Genomic DNA, 15759 nt, shown 5'->3' with positions numbered 1-15759 from the left:
AGAAAGAAAGAAAGAAAGAAAGAAAGAAAGAAAGAAAGAAAGAAAGAAAGAAAGAAAGAAAGAAAGAAAGAAAGAAAGAAAGAGAAAGAAAGAAAAGAAGAAAGGAAGAGGATGAGAGGTCAGACTTTAGCATCCACAGGACCTGAGTCAGAGATGCAGTTACCAGTTTTGAATTAATAATGTCTTAATTTATTCATGTTCGTTATTACCAAAGTCAGATTGTAGACCTGAGTCAGTGCCAATCAGACCCCTCTGGAAGGAGAGTATTGGACAGTTTTATCTCTAGAACTGAGAAGATAGAGCAAGAATGTGTGGCTAGGGACTATCCTGTTGGGGTTGGGGCATGGCTTCTAGAATCAGGCTGCCTGGCCACCTAAACTCTCAGTGCATAGAAAACACTTAGAACAGTGCTTGGTACACAGGACAAGCTATGTATGCCTTGGCTTTCCTGTGATGATGGGGATTTCCACATGGCCATGTAAAAAAAGGCCCGAGAAAGAACTAGGCCTGATTTTATTAACATACAGTATAAACAGAGAGTAGGGACAATTATGTAGATAATAATGGAAGTATTAGCTCAATCTGAGTGTTTACTAAGTGTCAGGTATCTTGCTGAGCAATTTATATGGTTTCATTTAATCCTCAGAACAACCCTATAAAGTAGATCCCTTATCATTATCATTTAACTGTGAGGTTTTTATAATCCTCTTCTTTCCCATCTGCATACCCCAGACAGTGTTGTTTCTAACTTCCCTAGCTTTACCTATACTCTCTCCCTCCTCCACCTACCCTCGCCACCCTATCCCATACCTATCCTGTGCCTTTCCACTTGCTCACCTCTCCACACGCCCTCCCAGGCCAGGTTAGGAATGCTTTCCCATAAAGTCCTGTTCATATCACTATCATCACTCATACAAAATGCTAATATACTCTCTTTAATGTATCTCTCTCCCCATTACACTGTGAGCTCTTGAGAGCCAGGCCCACCTCTTCTTAACAGTTATAATCCATATAACTGGTACCTAATAACATAGTAACTGATACATAATAAGTGTTCAAGGAAGGAAGGAAATACTAAAAGATTAAAGGCAATCATCAGAGAAGCATACAAAACATAGGATTTATCATATGGAGATAACCATAGCACAAGCTGGAACTAATGTAACTATCCAGCAGTAAGGATATTAAATGCATTCTATTTCCTCTATAATTTCTCTTTCATGTTTTCCAGGATATTTAAAGTCATGGAAGGGTGCTAAATTACACAAGCAGGACACAAAGTTGTATAAATAATATTACTGCAATTGTGTTTGAAAATAATTGTGGGTAGGTTTATTTTTTTCTAAAATATTTTTGTTTTTCAAATTTCCTATTTAAAATCAAATTATTTTTATAAATATTTTTATATAATACATATTCATTTTAGAAAAATTAGGAAATTTAAATAAGAAATTTAAATCACATGTGATCCCATGATAAATACATAGATAGATATATATAATGTTTTATTTAATGGGCAAAACCTGGTAGGTACAATCAGAAAAAAATATATATTTTAATGCCACCTCCTTCAAACTGGTTCTAGCAGCTCTCCCTTCCCCTCCCCCCAGACATCTTGACTGCTTTTTCAGTCACTTTCACCTATTAGAACAGTTTATCCTCTCTCAAATTTTGGACATGATCCAAGGATTAGAGACCTACAGGGGCACAAAGGCAGAGGAAGGAGACTGTTATGTTCCTTTACCTTCCATGCTTTACCTCCTCCCTCCTCCTTCTGGCTCTAAGAGTTTGGATCTGACTAGCAGGAGGGATGAGAACAAAGGCCTTTTTTACTTAGCTGCTGTCCTGTATCAATTACCCACTGTCATGGCAGTCAACAAAATTCTGGTTCTCTCTCACGGAGTGAAGAGCATTGTTCTCATACTTCTTTAGAGACATCTGCCCACCTCCGTGCATATGACACCAACAACACTTTCTAGGTTACTAACCCTCCCCCCATATCTACCCTCTGGTGGTTCACCCAGTTTCTTTCCACTGGACTCCCTCCCCAGAGCAAGCACCCTCTTTGGGAAGACACTTTCATGACCATTAACATCTTCCTCAGTGTCCACTTGGCTCAAAAAATTCACAAATCTGTGTCCCTGCCCATCCCCACTACTGCTCACTTTCAAGTAGCCTCTCAAAGTCAGGATTCTCCAAGTGAGAGACAGTAGCCAGTTTTGATCTTCCTTAAATTAGGCCCCAAAGTCCTGATCATAGGTATCCAGTTCTCTCATAAAATTTCTCACGCTCCACATCTGTGCATTTGTATGGTTCAGCAGATACCCAAAAGGGGAGCAAAATGCCAGGCTACCCTTATTATAAGTATGCTTCCAGCCTCATTGAGGGGACCTCTCATGTCTCCCTCCATCTGGTTTTTGGAGAAAATTCAAAGACTCAACTACTGTAAGCTCCCTCCAAAGAATCCTCATAATATATGTCCAGGCTTTACTTAAATAGGCTGATGATAATGATGGATACTGGGCTGGGCTGGGCTGGTCCAGCATCTTACAGCAAGTTCTCTGGCATATTACATTTCTTGAAAATGCGGGGGTGGGCACCTGGGTGGCTCAGTTGGTTGAGCGACTGTCTTCGGCTCAGGTCATGATCCTGGAGTCCCAGAATCGAGTCCTGCATCGGGCCCCCTGCTTGGCGGGGAGTCTGCTTCTCCCTCTGACCCTCCCCCCTCTCATGCTCTCTCTCTCTCATTCTCTCTCTCAAATAAATAAAATCTTTAAAAAAAAAAAAAAGAAAAGAAAATGCGGGGGTAATTGTTGCTCATTGTCTTCAGCTTTAGGATTTAGCCAGAATTCCATAATAACAGAAAAAGTCTCATTTAACATCAATTATGTACATATACTTTTGCAAAAGTGGGATGATGTCTTAAAATGTTTGGTTGGCCTATTTTGTCCTCAGTATTAAGATAAACAAAAAGAATAATATGATAAAATCTCTGTCCTTTAAAAAGCCTACAATCCAGGGCACCTCAGTGGCTCAGTCGGTTAAGTGTCTGCCTTTGGCTCAGGTCATGATCCCAGGGCCCTGGGATCGAGTCCCGCATCGGGCTCCCTGCTCAGTGGGGAGTCTGCTTCTCCCTCTCCCTCTGTCTGCCACTCTGCCTGCTTGTGCCTCTCCCTCCCTCTGTCAAATAAATAAATAAAATCTTAAAAAAAAAAAAAAAAGCCTGCAATCCAGCAGGGAAGATAAGACATATGAACAAATAACCAATAAAAAGCATTACAGATGCTGTAAAAGTGACAAAAACAAAGCATTATAGGTGATACAAAAACAGAAGATTGCTTCTGGTGTGGAGTACAAAAAACATTTCGTAGGCGAAGTGAAATCTCAGCCAGATTCTGAAGAATTGGTAAGATCTCAAGAGTGTGAAATGGAGGTAGGGGAACGCATATTCCAGAGATAGGAAACCAGGTGAGTATGAGTCCAGAGACTGAATAGCATAGCATTTCTGCAAGGAATACTGAGTAGTCCAATTTTCTAGGGAATACATTATGGAGGAGAACTGTAAAATATCTTGGAGCTACATCATAACAGGGTAGCTAGAGAATTTGGACTGTTCATTTGGCAGTGGGGAGGCACTAAAGAATTGTGAATTATAAAGAGACACCAAGCTGTGCAAGGGCTTAAGGCAAGAAGGAACGCAGCAAGGAAGCATAGCCAATAAGCCCTGCCTGAACGAGAATGGTGGCAGAGGGAATGCAAAGGAACTCACAGATTCAGGTGACAATCCACAACCTTTCAAGCATTCAGCCCGTCAGTCACCCTGATAACAGTACTAAAGCCTTGCTGCAGAGGCTTTGGGTTGACTGTCCGCGAGTAATGAAGGATTTGCACTGAGAATACAAATTCCCACTTCTTATCCCCCTCAAGGCCAGGGTAATGCATTTCCAAAGAGGCTGTCTAGTGTTAAACATCCAGGCTGAAGTCATGGAAAGAAGCAAAATTAAGTAGCTCATAAGGGAGTCAAACTCACCAACAAAGGGTCACAGGCACATGTCAGGAGATTTAAAGGCAGGGCAGAGGAAAGGGTGGCAAATTGACTAGAATCTTCTTGAACCTGCCTTCATAATAAAATGCCCCATAATAGCAAAACATTGAAATGCCCAGGATAAGTAATGATCGGCGCTAGCTGGGAAATAACAATAAATGCTACCTATGGATTGTGAATATTTAGACTTGTGGTGCTAATTTGAAGTGCTGTACAGCATTCAATTTTTATACTAGGTGCCCTAGTAATGTGTCAATCCAAGAACAGGAATTCTTAAAATTCTAGGCTGTCTTTATCATTATTATTATTATTAATTATTATTATTATTATTAGAATGCCAAGTTTCATGGATACTAAGACTTTGTAGCACCCTAAACATGATCTAGCACCCTGTAGCTACCTTGGTGTTTTACAAATTTCAACTTGATGCCAGATATAATTAGTGATCAGATGTTTCAAGACTGGGTCAAAAGGGAAATAATGGAAGTTAAAGAAGCTATCATTGGTAAGTGAAGGTCATCACTTATAGAAGCAGGAACACCAATTGTGCATGTCTAGCAGAAAGTCTGTGAGCTTCTTGGATGGTGCTGTACTGCCATCTAGAGACATAGCAACATGTCCATGACATGCAGCATGGTTAAGACTGTTAAAACTGAAAATCTAAGACAAATGCAAGTACCATTAAGGTAAAACAGAAAACATGTGAAATTCTAGAGTAACCTTTTCAAAGAACCCCTGCCTCAATAGGAAATAGAAATGGCTTCTGAATAAAAAATAAAAGTAAGGGTGTTTTGAAGGAAAAGATACGTATTTTCCCAGAAATCTGAAATAGAAGGGTGAGTAAATTAACCATGGGACTTGCAGGATATAAAGATCAAGATATAAATGGGTGAAAAGAGATAGGGGGAGGGGACAATAAAAGGAAAATTTGCTGCAAAGGCAAGCTCTATTAATGACTTGAATAAAAAAGATGATCCAGAATTCTGCAGAGACAATGAAGTTTACTCAATTTTCAATAACAAGTAGCTAGATGAGTCAAATTATGAATCACTTGCATTTTTTAAAAACTATTTATAAAAATTATATTTAGAGGCACCTGGGTGGCTCTGTCGGTTGAGCCTCTGACTCTTGGTTTCAGCTCAGGTCAAGAACTCATGCGTCATGAGGGGCACCTGGGTGGCTCAGATGATTAAGCATCTGCCTTTGGCTCAGGTCATGATCCCAGGGTCCTGGGATCGAATCCTGCATTGGGCTCCCTGCTCAGTGGGGAGTCTGCTTCTCCCTAGCCCTCTCCCTCTGCCCCTCCCCCTCCCCGCTTGTGCTCATGCTCGTTCTTGCTCTTGCTCTCTTGCATGTTCTGTCTTGCGTGCATGTGCGTGCAAAAATAAAATCTTGAAAAAAAAAATGAACTAATGAGTCATGAAATCAGTGGCCTCAGGCTCCACCTTCAGTGAGGAGTTTGCTTGAGGATTCTCCCCCTCTGCCTCGTCCCCCATGTGGGCACGCTCTCTAAAATAAATACATAAATAAATCTGTTTAAAAAATGATATTTAATACCATTTCATTTAACATAATGTTATAAAGAAGCCATCATCGTATGAATACAAAAGAATGTATTTAAATACTTGTATTCATTGCCAAAATTTGAAAGCTCCTGACCTTCCTTCTGGCCAGAGTTCTGCATTTTATGCTCCACTCAACTGAAATAGCTCCTGTATCAGAACTGAAGGGAGGTTTAGGAACACAGAAGAGAGTCACTGGATATCATCTGAGGTCACTCTGATCTCTGAAATGTATAAGAATGGTTTCAAACTCTTATCCCGCATCTAAAGGGAAGACTACTGCTTCCCAGGATTCCTGCGGGCTCATAAGCTCACAATTGCCTTACAGTCGATTTCCTGAACTGTCTCGCTCAAATTTCATCTCCCCAATCATTCCCTGATTTGGAACCAGCCCTTTCCTTAAATTTCTTCAAAACACCATTACCACCAAGGAGAGTCATCCTTAATTGAAGGTTTGGAGGACAAAGGACCTCAGAGCTAATAAACTAACATTGATGGTAGACAACACTGTTCTTTAAAAGTCTAATATGAAAAATATGCCACTCCTGTGGGACAGAAACGGGTACCATTGGTTGGTTGCAGTTTTAAATAACATTTTTTTCTTCTGATTAGTAAGTCAAATAATTCAACTTCCTTCTTGGCCTAAGAGCATATTAACAACCACCTTCTCCCCTATCTTCCAATTCTTTCATATAGTGTATTGGGAAAATATTATCTTACACTTGTATAGTGTCATATATTTTTAAGTACTATTGTTATCCAACAAAGTGATCAGAAAATAGTTAATCAGAAAAAAACTGTTAAGAGGCATGGGAAGGTGGAGGGCTTGCTGATCATGCAACATCAAATGTATCATGGATTCAGTTTCTTCTGGGCATGTTATGTCTTTATACACTCTACTCAACCTTGATGTTGCTGTCTTTCTGCTTATTTAACCTCTCAGCAATACCACACTGCTAAGCAGGGAGCACAAGGAGAATAAGAAAAAAATTTCCACAGTAATGAATACCAGATTAAGTATGAATTAGTTATTCTAAGATTGAGAAAGTAGACATTTTTTAATGTAACTGATATATAGTAAATAAAAAAATTCTGTAAGCTCCTTCAGACATTACACATAATGTTCAGATTTTCCATTTAGGGCTTGTGTATCTGTGATAAATCCCAAGCATGAACAGTTTTTTCAAAAGGTGGGGAGAGAGGGAAGAGGTTGAAGTTTCAACTTCAAAATGAGTCTCTCTCTTCTTGTTCTTCCTCTTTTTCCTCCTCCTTTTTTTTTTTTTTTGAGGGGTAAATATAACGTACCTGGCATTTATATTACCTAGTTTCAGCTAAAATTTTGCAATTGACTGTTTTTGTCCTCCAAAATTCATGTGTTGAAATCCCAACCACCAAAGTGATTATATTAGGAGGTGGTGCTTGTGGGAGGTGATCAGGTCATCAGGGTGGAACCTTCATGAATGGGATTAGTGCCCTTATAAAAGAAAACCCAGAAAGCTCCCATGCCCCTTCCACATGTCAATAAAATGAAAATGCAATGTATGGAATGGGAGAAAATATTTGCAAACCATATATCCAATAAGGAGTTAATAGCCAAATTATTTAAGGAATTCCTACAACTCAACAGAAAAAAAAAATCTGATTTTTAAATGGGCAAAGGACATGAATAGACATTTTTCAAAAAAGATATACAAAGTCCCAACAGGCAAATGAAAAGGGACTCAACATCACTAATTATCAGGGAAATGCAAATCAAAACCACAGTGAGATATCACTTCACACCTGTTAGAATGACTATTACCAAAAGTCAAAAGATAACAAGTGTTGGCAAGGATGTGAAGAGGAACTCCTTAAACACTGTTGGTGTGAATGTAAATTGGTATAGATATTCTGGAAAACAGTATGGAGAGTCCTCAAAAAATTAAAAAGAGAACTTCCGTGGTATCCAGCAATCCTACTTCTGGGCATAGAGCCAAAGGAAGTGAATTCAGTATCTTAAAGAGATATTTGCACCCCCATGTTCATTGCAGCATTATTCACAATCGACAAGATAAGGAAACAACCTAAACAACCTAAATATCTGTCAACAGATGAATGGATAAAGAAAATATGGTATTGAATGGGGTATGTATATATATTTTCTTTATCCATTCATCATATACACAAATAATAGAATATCACTATGCCCTGAAAAAGAAAGCAATCCTGGAAAACATGGATGAATCTGGAGGACATTATACTAAGTAAAATAAGCAAAGCACAGAAAGACAAATACTGCATGATCTCACCTGTACTAGAATCCGAAAAAGTCAACTTCATAGAAACAGAGAGTAGAATGGTGCTTACCAACAACCGGGGGATAAGGAAGATGTTAGTCAAAGGTTACAAACTTTCAGTTATGAGTAAGTTCTGAGACCTAATGTACAGCATGGTGACTGTAGTTAATAATAATGTATTGTACACTTGAAATTTGCTAAGCGTGAATCTTAAGTGTTCTTAACACACACACACACAAAAGGTAAATATGTGAGGTGATAGATAAATTAGGTAGATTGTGGTAATCATTTCATAATGTATACATATATCAAAACACCACGTTGTAGTCCTTAAATATATACAATGTTTTTTGTCAATCATATCTCAATAAAGCCAGAAAAAATTATCTGTGAGGCAAAAATTAAAGCAGCCTTCACAACCTTCATGGTCATTTTAAATAATACCAACATTTCTCCCCTATAGCAGATGCCTCTGAAGCCTGAGTCACATTCTCTCAGCCTAACCCCTGATTTCAGCAGCATCTTTAGGGGAGCATTCTATATGAGCTAAGATCCCCCCCTGCAGTAAGGACTAATGGGAATAATAGAACACCCTATAAAGTTCAGCTAAGGCACTAATTCAGGGATGATACCCTGCAAGATAGGGGTATTGTCCTCCAGGTGCAGCACATGCAGTTCAACCTATGACTGATATAGAGATCTGTGACCCAATAGCTGAATACATAGGTACAGAACCAAGGAGTGGATGTGGTACTGGGCCACTCTCTGTCACTCCCAGTGACTCCATGTGCAGAATATGTGCTTTACTTCCCACCATCTTGGGCTCTCTGATTAGAGGTCTTGGTTCTTAGGATGGCAGGGTGGGGCAAGGGGGTACTCCCACCATGCAGCATGGCAAGGACTGCACTGAATCTGAAACTACAATTAGCAACCTGATCACTTTGGGATCCTTATGCCAGTGGCCAGGCAGGCAGCAAAAATGTTACGATGTTGTAGATCCTGAACTCTGATTATCATAAGGGACCAAGATTGCTGCTTCTTGGTTATAAATAAGGGCATGGCAAGGCACATTGGTACCTAGGACATCTGCTTGCTGACTTTTCTGATGTTTTCCTATCCAGGTACAACAGCAAAGGGCCAACTGCAGCAACCAATACCTAATAAAAGCAAAAGACAACCAAGGGTTCAGGCCCCTCAGGGATGAAGTTCTGTCTGTATCACCATGCCAAGCAGGTTTACTACATCCACCCAAATGCTAAGAGAACTCTAGAATGTAGAGGAGGGAGAAAATATCAGTCATGGCCATGTGACCAACTGCATAGCAAGAACTAACGCTTATTCTTCTAATCCACTAGATTGAGTCTTATATAGATATTAAGGCCAGCCACCTCCTTAAAGACTCAGTGAAAAAGTGGACTTAATGTAGGATACATGTGAATATGAGTTATGTGAGGGGTGGACAAGAGCAAATACCTCTGGTGTCCACATCTCATCCTCAAGGTCCACCTCTGATTTCAGCCATAACTGTGATGGACAGCTCTGTGTAACCTCAAATTCCTCCAATCCTGCTGCTTGCCATGTCAAGCAAACACAACACTTCTTTCCCCTGCTTCCAAGATTCACCTCCCAAATAAACTACCTGCATCCAAATCCTAGCCTCTGGCTCTGGTTTCTGGGAAAACAAATTCTCTTCTTCTATCTTCACTGCCTTTGTACCACCACCACCACTGCATTCACTTCCCCCACCCTGATCCTGCTGCCATCAATGTCCTCCACCACTTTTCCAACTCCCCATCACTTCTGCCCTAAAAGCAGACCTCATAAGGCCAGCATTTCTTCTTTTCTTCAAGGCCTGTGTTCAGGCCACCAGATATCTACAAATGAATCACTTATTTGAGGTTCTTTTTAAGTAGAGACCTTACACAAAGGATCTCCAGTCTGCCTACATTGTCAAGTACAGAACATTTCACACAGGGAATGTCAGGATCTCAAAAACTGTTAGTTCTGTTTCCCATCAATCTCATAGGATTCACTAATCAAGGAATAATCAGGAGATACAGAGTATTACTATTAAACCTAGCTTGCCAGGCTAAGGGTTCTCTTGCCAACAGTGAACAGGTAAGGAGTTGATAGTCCCAGTTTTTCCCTTCTCTTCTCCATACTCTGCTCCTGGGTGATTCTGTCCACTCCAAGGGTAAAGGTAGAGAAAAATAGGAAAAACATACTGTACTCCTTTCCCTAAATGCCAAATATCAAATATTGATTCAAATACTGTGTCTCAACCCAGACCTATCTATTGTCTTAGAATGGAACTGGGAACCATGCTAGGGATAAAGACTCTTTATCTCTCTGAGTAGACTCTTACTCCATAACCAATTGGTTGAGTCTCACCAGCCATAGTCTCTGATTTGTAAAGTATTCAAAGGAAAGACTATAGCCTGTGCAAGATACAAGTCCATCAGTGGTCACTCATGAAAGAATAGTCATTAGGTAATAAGAAAGGGAGAGAGGAAAAGAGAAAGAGAAAAAAAAAAAAGCAGCCATTATGCAGTGTGCTGATGCCTTCAGTCCTAAGAGCAAACAGCTTACCAAGACTTCTAAATACCTCTGTTGCTATGCTGCATATGCCTCTGTTATAACTAAGATCTGAATCCTCAAAGTTATAGGAAAAACACCCGTGGCACCCTTGTGGCACAGCAGAGGGGCTAATTCAAACCTGATTTAAGCCAGGGGCCCTTAAGCCCTATAAAATAATTATTGCCACAAGAGAATCCCCTAACCCTGATACTGATGTGAGGTTCTCTTGGAAAAATAAATTTATAAATAAGAGCAAGATCAAGGACACTCCATTATCTTTGAAATATGTCCAAGAATCTCTCTCTCTCCCCCTCTCCTTTCCCACCCCACTGCCCCCACACACACAAGAGAGAGAGAGACAGGTCTGAATACAGGGGGGAGAAGCAAACAAAAAAACTGAAAGAGTCCACAATTTGATCCAAATGGAATCCAAAATTTACTAAGAGAATCTATACAGTGGATCAAGGAGCAAGATGGCGGAGGAGTAGGAGACCTGGATTTCGTCTCCTCTCAGGAATTCAGCTGGATAGGGATCAAACCATTCTGAACACCTACAAACTCAACAGGAGATCGAAGAAAAGAATAGCAACAACTTTCTGAACAGAAAAGCGACCACTTTCTGGAAGGTAGGACGTGTGGAGAAGTGAATCTGAGGCGATATTTGGGAGGATAGACGGCAGGGGAGGGGCCTCCGCCGGCCGCTTCTGGCAAGTGATAGAGCCGCGGAGCACAAAATCAGAACTTTTAGAAGTCGGCTCCGCTGAGGGACATCACTCCAGTGGCTAAGCGGGGGGTGGAACCCTCTGGGACAGTGTGGTCTCAGGACCCTCAGGGTCACAGAAAGACTGGGGATGCCTGAGTGTGGCAGAGCTCCCAGGTATCGGAGCGGGGAAGCCGGCTGCAGAGACGGAGCCGAGGAGCGGGCTCTCAGCTCGGGGTCGCCATAAACCGTGATCCGCGGCACAATCGGGCCACTGCTCCTCCAGCAGGGACCCAACAAGTAGCAGATCCGGGGAGACTCACCTTCCTCCCCCAGGAGGAGAGGCGCTGGAGCGCAACACAGGGATCTGCTGGGTTTGGAGACTCCACACAGGGTCGGGTGCCAGAGATAGAAACGTGTGAGCACGGAGTGCGGCCGGAGACCGGGGAGACGGGAGTGACTGACGGCTTTTCTCTGGGGGCTCACTGAGGAGCAGGGCCCTGAGTTCTCGGCTCCTCCAGGGCAGAGATTGGGAGGCCGCCATTTTCACTCTCATCCTCCAAAGCTGTACCGAAAGCTTGCAGGGAACAAAAGCTCCCGAGAGCAAACCCGAGCAGATTACTTACCCCGGACTGGGCAAGGGCGGGGCAATTCCGCCTCCAGCAAAGACATTTGGGAACCACGGCAACAGGCCCCTCCCCCAGAAGATCAGCAAGAACAGCCCGCCAAGACCAACTTTACCCATCAATGAGAACGGCAGAACTCCAGCGCTAGGGGAATACTGCACATACAATCCATGGCTTTTTTACCATGATTCTGTAGTCTTTCAAAGTTATTTTTTTTTAACTGTCTTTTTTTTTTTTTTTTGAATTTTTCTTTTTCCCTTTTTCAACCAACATCTTATCAATCCCTTTTTTAAAAAAACATTCTTATTTTTCATTTTTAGAGTCCTATTCTATCGCTTCATAGTAGTTACCCTTACTTTTGTCATATATATATATGTTGTTCTCTCTTTAAAATTTTGAGATAATTTCTTCTAACAGATCAAAATACACCCTAAATCTCTAGTGTATGGTTTTTTTCTATTCCCCTGCCTGATCACATTCTCTCCCTTTCTTTTCTTTTCTTTTTTTTTTAAATCCTCTTCTTTCTTTTTTCAAACAACTTCTTATCAATTCCTTTTATAAAATTTTTTATAATTTCCATCTTTACAGTCATATTCCATCCCTTCATCATATCAACCCTTATTTTTGTACATATATAAGTTTTTCTTTCTTTAAAATTTTGGGAGGCACTTTCTTCTAACAGACCAAAATACACCCAAAATCTAGTGTGTGGCACTGATCTATGTACCAGCCTGATCATATTTGATCATATTCTGTTTATTTTTGTTTTGTTCTGTTTTTGTTTGTTTTTATCTTTATCTTTTTTTTTTTCCTTTTTCTTTTTTCTCTCTTTCCCTTTCTTTACCCACTGCTTCAGGTCTTTTCTGATTTGTTTAGAGTATACTTTCTAGGGACGTTGTTACCCTGTTAGCATTTTGTTCTCTCATTAATCTATTCTCCTCTGCACAAAATGACAAGACGGAAAAAATCACCTCAACAAAAAGAACAAGAGGTAGTACCAACTGCCAGGAACCTACTCAATACCGACATTAGTATGATGTCAGATCTAGAGTTCAGAATCATCACTTTAAAGATACTAGCTGGGCTTGAAAAAAGCATGGAAGTTATTAGAGAAACCCTTTCTGGAGAAGTAAAAGAACTAAAATCTAACCAAGTCAAAATCAAAAAGGCTATTAATGAGGTGCAATCAAATATGGGGGCACTAACTGCTAGGATAAATGAGGCAGAAGGGAGAATCAGTGATCTAGAAGACCAAATGATGGAAAATAAAGAAGCTGAGAAAAAGAGAGATAAACAACTACTGGATCACGAGGGCAGATTTCGAGAGATAAGCAATACCATAAGACGAAACAACATTAGAATAATTGGGATCCCAGAAGAAGAAGAAAGAAAGAGAGGGGCAGAAGGTATGCTGGAGCAAATTATAGCAGAGAACTTCCCTAATTTGGGGAAGGAAACAGGCATCAAAATCCAGGAAGCACAGAGAACCCCTCTCAAAATCAATAAAAATAGGTCAACACCCCGACAGCTAATAGTAAAACTTACGAGTCTCATAGACAAAGAGAAAATCCTGAAAGCAGCTCGGGAGAAGAGATATGTAACCTACAATGGTAGAAACATTAGATTGGCAACAGACCTATCCACAGAGACCTGGCAGGCCAGAAAGGACTGGCAGGATATATTCAGAGCACTAAACGAGAAAAATATGCAGCCAAGAATACTCTATCCAGCTAGGCTGTCATTGAAAATAGAAGGAGAGATAAAAAGCTTCCAGAACAAACAAAACTAAAGGAATTTGCAAACAGGAAACCAGCCCTACAGGAAATCTTGAAAGGGGTCCTCTAAGCAAAGAGAGAGCCTAAAAGCAACATAGATCAGAAAGGAACACAGACAATATACAGTAACAGTCACCTTACAGGCAATACAATGGCACTAAATTCCTATCTTTCAATAGTTACCCTGAATGCAAATGGGCTAAATCCCCCAATCAAAAGACACAGGCTATCAGATTGGATTAAAAAACAAGAACCATTTATATGCTGTCTGCAAGAGATTCATTTTAGACCCAAAGACACCCCCAGATTGAACGTGAGGGGGTGGAAAACCATTTACCATGCTAATGGACACCAAAAGAAAGATGGGCTGGCAATCCTTATATCAGACAAATTAGATTTTAAACCAAAGACTATAATAAGAGATGAAGAAGGACACTATATCCTACTTAAAGGGTCTATCCAACAAGAAGATCTAACAATTGTAAATATCTATGCCCCTAACATGGGAGCAGCCAATTATATAAGGCAATTAATACCAAAAGCAAAGAAACACATCGACAACAATACAGTAATAGTGGGGGACTTGAACACCCCCCTCACTGAAATGGACAGATCATCTAAGCAAAAGATCAACAAGGAAATAAAGACTTTAAATGACACACTGGACCAAATGGACTTCACAGACATATTCAGAACATTCCATCCAAAAGCAACGGAATACACATTCTTCTCTAGTGCCCATGGAACATTCTCCAGAATCAATCACATCCTAGGTCACAAATCAGGTCTCAACCATTACCAAAAGATTGGGATCATTCCCTGCCTATTTTCAGACCACAATGCTTTGAAACTAGAACTCAATCACAAGAGGAAAGTCAGAAAGAACTCAAATACATGGAGGCTAAAGAGCATCCTACTAAAGAATGAATGGGTCAACCAGGAAATTAAAGAAGAATTTAAAAAATTCATGGAAACTAATGAAAATGAAAACACAACTATTCAAAATCTTCGGGATGCAGCAAAGGCAGTCCTAAGAGGAAAGTATATAGCAATACAAGCCTTTCTCAAGAAACAAGAAAGGTCTCAAGTACACAACCTAACCCTACACCCAAAGGAGCTGCAGAAAGAACAGCAAATAAAGCCGAAACCCAGCAGGAGAAGAGAAATAATAAAGATCGGAGCAGAAATCAATGAAATAGAAACTAAAAGAACAGTAGAACAGATCAATGAAACTAGGAGCTGGTTCTTTGAAAGAATTAACAAGATTGATAAACTCCTGGCCAGACTCATCAAAAAGAAAAGAGAAATGACCCAAATCAACAAAATCATGAATGAAAGAAGAGAGATCACAACCAACACCAAAGAAATACAAACAATTATAAGAACATATTATGAGCAACTCTATGCCAGCAAATTAGATAACCTGGAAGACATGGATGCATTCCTAGAGATGTATCAACTACCAAAACTGAACCAGGAAGAAATAGAAAACTTGAACAGACCTATAACCACTAAGGAAATTGAAGCAGTCATCAAAAATCTCCCAACAAACAAAAGCCCAGGGCCAGATGGCTTCCCAGGGGAATTCTACCAAACATTTCAAGAAGAATTAATACCTATTCTTCTGCAACTGTTCCAAAAAATAGAAATGGAAAAAAAACTTCCAAACTCATTTTATGAGGCCAGCATTACCTTGATCCCTAAACCAGACAAAGACCCCATCAAAAAGGAGAATTACAGACCAATATCCCTGATGAACACGGATGCAAAAATTCTCACCAAAATACTAGCCAATAGGATCCAACAGTACATTAAAAGGATTATTCACCATGACCAAGTGGGATTTATCCCTGGACTGCAAGGTTGGTTCAACATCCGCAAATCAATCAACGTGATACAATACATTAACAAAAGAAAGAACAAGAATCATATGATCCTCTCAATAGATGCAGAAAAGCATTTGACAAAGTACAGCATCCTTTCTTGATCAAAACTCTTCAGAGTATAGGCATAGAGGGTACATACCTCAATATCATAAAAGCCATCTATGAAAAACCTACAGTGAATATCATTCTCAATGGGGAAAAACTGAGAGCTGTCCCCCTAAGGTCAGGAACGCGGCAGGGATGTCCACTATCACCCCTGCTATTCAACATAGTATTAGAAGTCCTAGCCACAGCAATCAGACAACAAAAAGA

Source organism: Mirounga leonina, unplaced genomic scaffold (assembly GCF_011800145.1).
Source record: "Mirounga leonina isolate KUSES-001 unplaced genomic scaffold, KU_Mleo_1.0 Mir_82, whole genome shotgun sequence".
NCBI lineage: Eukaryota > Metazoa > Chordata > Mammalia > Carnivora > Phocidae > Mirounga > Mirounga leonina.
The sequence above is the reverse complement of the archived record's forward strand: the minus strand, read 5'-3'. Positions refer to the sequence as shown.